Source organism: Cygnus atratus, chromosome Z, assembly GCF_013377495.2.
Source record: "Cygnus atratus isolate AKBS03 ecotype Queensland, Australia chromosome Z, CAtr_DNAZoo_HiC_assembly, whole genome shotgun sequence".
NCBI classification, from domain to species: Eukaryota; Metazoa; Chordata; class Aves; order Anseriformes; family Anatidae; genus Cygnus; species Cygnus atratus.
Window position 1 is genome coordinate 73,415,186 of NC_066396.1, and position 6,000 is coordinate 73,421,185.

General features: G+C 44.4%; 1 long non-coding RNA gene across 4 annotated transcripts; it reads right to left on the reverse strand.

The window, feature by feature from the left end:
* Nucleotides 1-1,367: 1,367 nt before the first annotated feature.
* Nucleotides 1,368-3,505, reverse strand: LOC118257019 (uncharacterized). Of its 4 annotated transcripts, none has more exons than XR_004781440.2 (3): nucleotides 2,692-3,505; nucleotides 2,390-2,475; nucleotides 1,368-1,719 (listed from the first exon to the last, which is right to left on the reverse strand). It is a non-coding gene; the product is annotated as an uncharacterized LOC118257019 (long non-coding RNA). The 4 variants fall into 4 exon arrangements; XR_007709270.1 differs by having other exon boundaries at nucleotides 2,390-2,611; XR_004781439.2 differs by having other exon boundaries at nucleotides 2,390-3,505.
* Between the last annotated feature and the right edge of the window lie 2,495 nt (nucleotides 3,506-6,000).

Here is a 6,000-nt window from a genome sequence, read left to right on the forward strand (position 1 = left end):
AATTGGGTCTGTGCTTAAGACTTGATGAACATCATTGAGACTTCATCTGCTTGTCTCACCCACACATCGGAGGCTCCCTGTGCAGCTGTTATGGTCTGTATACCGCTCTACTCTCCCATGCCTTATCTCCAGCTGAAGAAGAAGTGTTTTAGACCATACTGGGAAGCCAGACTCTGCACTTTGAATGTGAACTTTCTGGTAAAAGTCTGAATCTGTTATGCCATGATAATCCCACCTGTGAGGCAAATGCCATTTCTCTTCACCAGGACACAGCAGCCCCAAAGAAGTGAGAAGGCTCTGTCTATAACAGCAAACATCACTGTAGTCAAAAAGTAAGCACCAGCCCACTTTGCCACTGCTGAGGTGAGCTGGTCAGCTTCCTGACCAAGGCAGAGAACCCATACTAAACATGAAACCACCCCTGAAAATTCATATAATGTGACCGAAAACAATGCCAAAGAGCTTGTAAACCACTGTTCAGTATGGATCTTCTGGTGCGAGGAGCATTTCCAGCTGCTCTGCAATCTACAGGGATGTAGCATCCAGCCAAGTCCCCTCAGACCTCGTTCATTCACATCAGCGTGCCTTTCAGAACCATTGCACAGGCCATCAGTGACTACAAGTGGAAACGCCACCCACCAATATCACCAGGGGTCAGACAAGGGGGCACATTTTTTATTCCAGGAGCCACCACAGAGCAAGCAGGACATGCTCCCTGGGCAGTAAGAGAATTTTCTCTCCCCATATACTGTGCCAGCAAAAAGATGGATTGACTGTGCCCGTAAAAAAGCACAGGGGATGGCTGCACACAGAGTAAAGATGCACACATGGGTGCTTCACAGCCCGTGTGTCTGTGCTTTCAGGTGCTGGAAGAAGAAAGATCCCCCCTGGCACTAATGGAATTTGCATCCTAAACAAAGTTTCATTGAGGAAATGGTGCCAGAAGGGATATATCTAGCCACATTTTTTTGTTGTTGTTTCAGACAAGCATGATTTTGAAACTGTAAACGTGCTGTAGGACATTTGTTACAGCACCTCCAACAGCAGATGCATGACAGAGCTCCCGGGGGCTCGCTTCTGGAATGTCAGAAATGCATGACAGAGCTGCAGCATTCAAAACATTCAGGGAAACAAAAATCCCTGAATTAGGCAATGCTGTCAGGATAGGGAAATAAAAGATCAGGCTCGAAAGCTGAACAATAGCCATATTTTTGAAAGTACACTACAGTGTCCCTCAGGCACTGAAAAATCATGAGTCAGGTCTTAAAAAATAAAAAATCGTTGGCTTAAATATAATAGTTTGGGGGGAGGTGCTAGTAACCTTACGTTTACTGCACTATTAAGGGTCACATTTATAAGTTCTGGAAAAACTAGAAAATGAACTTTATTTTGTAATAAAAGCAGAGATTCTTACATAATCTTATAGCCCTAGGGGCTGAGGCATTAAGCAGAATTTCAGATAATGCGATAAAATCCCAACAGTTGGAAACGCTGGAGCAAAATCTAACTTGTGTCATCCTGGCAATATCGAGCAATATCAGGTTTGGGACCTGGTTCAAGAACCCACGTCCAGGAGCAGCCCGCTTCGGTGGAGTGATTCACAGCCATAATTGTTCCAGACTGCAGTTTTCAGATGGTGGCTGTCAGAAATGGGCTGGCACGACAGCCCTGTTCCAGTCAATGGAAAAAGTCTCTCTGAATAAGAGAAGAAAAAAGCCCCTGTGGGGCAGACTTCTGCAGTGACAAATTAACGAGCACAACGAAGTGAGTAGTTTCAGAGGACCTTCTGAGGTTTTAGGAGCTTTACATGAGGAGGGTGAGTCCCACTGTATTTAAGTAGATGCACCCAGTTCCTCTAAATCTTGTCCCCTATGTATCACACAGTTGTAACCTTTATGTGTAAGATAACGTTTGGCATTTATTTATTTACTAACGACTTTACCTCTTAAAAAAATGTAGTTCAAAAGCAAAAAATAGTCTCTGCTTCTGACACTTCCACTCACCCTTGCAGCTGCCCAGCCTCCCCTAGCACAGATCAGGGCTCTCCCCACCAACTAGCCCCTGGGCATGGGAGACAACGTGGGAGCCCTGGTTCTTCACCATGACACTGATGATGGACCTGGGACAAGTTCCTAGTCTTTGAGGATGTCACTGTGCATTTTGCATGGGGAGAAACAATTCCCATATCTGTCTGGGTACAATTCTGTATTTGACAACAATTCCGTATTTGAGAAATACTGACTTACCCTGAACATCATGTTCACCCACGTCTCTTTTCTGGAACACAGGTAGCTGTGATCTTCTGCCAGACCTTTCATTCACCCCCTCAGATCCACCCACTCTCAGTTAATTACCATTTGTCACTTTTTTTTTTCCCTAAAAAACTTACAGAATGTTTTTCAGAATGTGTGCATCGACATTTCCAGAAAGTGTACTTCATTCCTTCGCCAAGCGATGCCATGTCTGGCCACAACTCTGTTACAAAAGATGGAGCAACATATCCATTTTCTAAGAAAAGGGATGCAGTTCTTCACCATCAGACTTTGCCCTTAAAAGCAAAGGTGCTGCCAGTACAGCGCTCTGTGCTGAAGCTGTCCCACTCTGCTGCTCCCTGTTTGTCAAAAGCACAAAATTACACAATCTCTTCTGTGCAGCTGATATTTGAGCAACCGTGGTAATGTCTAGACTTACCTCATTCTCGTGTGAGCTCAAAGGACACAAGCTTTGTCCCAGTCCGAGTTCCTGGGAGGCCTGATAAAAGATTTCTGGCTCTTCTTGTGTGCCAGCCAAGACCTTATGTCCATCAGCCCTGTCCTCTGACATAGCAGGACTTAGGCTCTCACATGCATTATTGTGGCAATGATCCTGATGTTTTCTGTAGCTGTAGTAGCTGTCTGTGGCAATGCACAGACTTCAGTGAAAGCCGTTCAGGGCAGGAAACACTCTTTAGCTGTCCTGTAACTGCTTGACCCCAGCATCGGTGTTGGGGGACAGGAGCAGGACCTTATAACTAGACATTAAGCTGGGCGTGATAGCACCCCATCTCTACCTCCAGTGGCATAGTTTACAAGTCATACGTGGCAAGGGAGGGGTTGGCACATGCAGCGGTAAATAAAACAATGGAACAAGAAGCTTAGCTGTAGGAGATAGAGATGAGAGTGATGAGTTCTAAAAGACCTGCAATCAGCCAGGAGTTTGGGGAGAAGCGGAAGTCAGAATTGATACATGAAGGCACTTAGCAGGTTGGAAATAGGTCTCATGGATCAAGGAGGATCATGCTAATGGAGGGGGTCAGTGCTTGGTGATGTCTGGCTGCGCAAGTGGTCCTGTTATCTGGCCACACCAGGGCATGTTACCTGCCTGCTGTGCTACAAAAACCACCAGGTGGTTTCAAACCTCACATTTCCAGTGCTGCCTGCACAGGGAAAGATAAGAAATTCATGCTGAACACTACTGTGCAAATATAGTGGTTTAATCTCTTCTCAGCAAAGGTCCAGAAGGTTGTGAAGAGACTTCTTTTGTTTGCTTCCCCCAAGTTGAAAAGCATAACACAGGCATGTCAGGCTGAGAAAGAAGGGGCTAATCAGGGGCATCTGAAATCGATGGAAAGTCAACTATAGCAGAAACTACAATAACTGTTGTGCCTTTCTCACCTTGCTTGTGCCAGCAGTGTGACGGTCCCCTTCTCCTGCAGCTGAGAAGTGCAGTAATGCTCTACAAACCCTTGCTCAGATATGGAATCATTCATCTATATGCATCTATATCCACCACTCAGCACTGGCAGCAGACAAGTGACTATGCAGCCAGTCAAAGAGGCAGTGACTAAATCTTGCCGGACTAACAGCTTCCCCATTTGTCAGCTGCAGTCGTGTAAGTCACGTTGCAAGCAGCCGTTTTAGTGCTGGACAGAAGGCAGGGAAGTAGAAACCCAGCCATAAAACCCTCACAGTGATGCCAAACAAGAGGATAGAGCAGGACTGAGCAGGTCTGGCAGATTTGAACCCTGTTGGAGCTATCCAGTGACCTGGGAGCCAGCATGGATGGCTTGTTCCTCCTGTGGGGTTTTCCAGGGGCCACGCTTCCCACCAGCAGTGTGGCCATAGGGGTATGAAGCCCCTGCGGTGCTCCCCAGGATGGCAGGAGCTGTACTGCATACAAAGTAGTACTCATAGTGAGCAAACCCTGGCACTTGGACAAAGGGATGAATTTCTGGATAGACCTAAAGGAGCTGCCAAGACACCAAAATTCTTGTTCTGGAGAAGTACCTTGATTCTGATGAAGTCATTCATTATAAGCATATTCAAAAAGTTAAGTAATAAATGTTATAAAAAAAATGATAAGTTGTTTAAAAGTGAATTATGCAGATCTGCTCCACTTCTTTTTCAGAGATATGCATTAACATCAAGAGGCTTTGAATTACCACTGAAAGTCATTTAGAGAAGCTTTTCCTACAGAAGTATTTCTGTGCACTGAATATTGGTCCCGTAGATCTTCACACAGGGAATTGGCAGTCAATGAAGATATAAGGAAAGTCTCCTGATTTTCAGTTGGATTCTTGTCCAGGCTTCAGAGAGTCTTTCCTTAATACTGTGTGAAGTGTCTGATCTGATCTAAAAGCTATTACTTCTTCTAAGTCAGATAATAAGGATCATTAAGCATTGCCAAGTTAAACTCTCCTTAACACTAGGAAAAATAAGTAAGGCCTTAAAAAGAAAAATGCAGTCTGGGACTAATTCCCAGGAGATTTTTGGCACACAAAAACTCTGTCAGATTCAACTTAGTGATAATTCATAGGCATAGTCCACAGATAATCTTCCTTTGATTTAATTACAGCTTGAGTCATGGTAGTTCAACTCTGGCTGCGTTTGGACTGCTCAGACATCTGCATCGGGGTTTCAGGTTTGAGGAAATGCAACAAGAATGGGATTCTGTGGCACAGTGTCCATTTGCTGATATGAATAATACCCTTGCTTGGTACAAAATGCAGCATGCCTTGCGGTTTGGTTCTAAAATTTAATCCCTGGCAGTGGCAAGTGTGAACTGAAGTTCAGCACTGAAGTGACTCAGTCTGCGCACCACAACAAGGCAGCATTTCAGGCACACATCTGAAATAGTGCATCCTACCTCTTTCAGCAAGACATTTTTGTGGTTCATGGTATCTGCATTTTCTAGGGACGCAGGCAAAAGCAACCCATGAAAGCCCAAGTCACTGACCTAAGTGCCATTTTAAGAAAGGCTGAGGATTGGTTTTGGGGGTTGTCACCAAGTCAAAGTTATGTGAGCAGTTAAATTGTGCAATAGGGTCATTTTAGAAGGAAAATTCCGTCTTCACCCAAAAGAGTCATTACTGCTTGAGTTCCTGTCTGTGCTCCTGTGTGGACTACAGACATAGATGCAGAATAAACCACTTTGTTTGAACATACCCTTCATTAAAATTGTAGGATTAGTCATTGATTAATATTCAGCATTCATTGTACTCCTGGAGAACAAGACACCCTTTTCCAAATGAGTCAAGCCTGAGCTTCTTCAAGATGTTTCATGGGGAATGCTGAGGCTTGGTCATATTTTTGCCCTCTGTTGAGGATCACAGCCCTTAAGAAATATTGTTCCATGATGTGAAATTACACAGTCTGGTGGGTGTTATAAATCTAGGTTTTGAACAAACTGTCTTAATACCCTACAGTAGTCCCACACTGAACATCCAGCTCTCTGCCCAAAAGCACTGCCTAGAAACCACCTCCTGGAAACTGGATACTATTGGGTGTCTTGGGATACGCAAATTAAATCAGAACTATTAAAATGTCGGTGTGAGTATTTTTGGTGTCAGAATTGGTCATTAGTGTAAAGTTTCCTAAGGAAAAATATGTCTTCCTATGACAACTTCTTTGTCAGGGCACATTCTGTTTAACGTCTTGCCACATGATCCCAGGTTCTCAGGATGCTGCGGATGATGCTCTTCCTAGTGGCTGAAGAAACAGGACACACTGGTAGCACATAAAA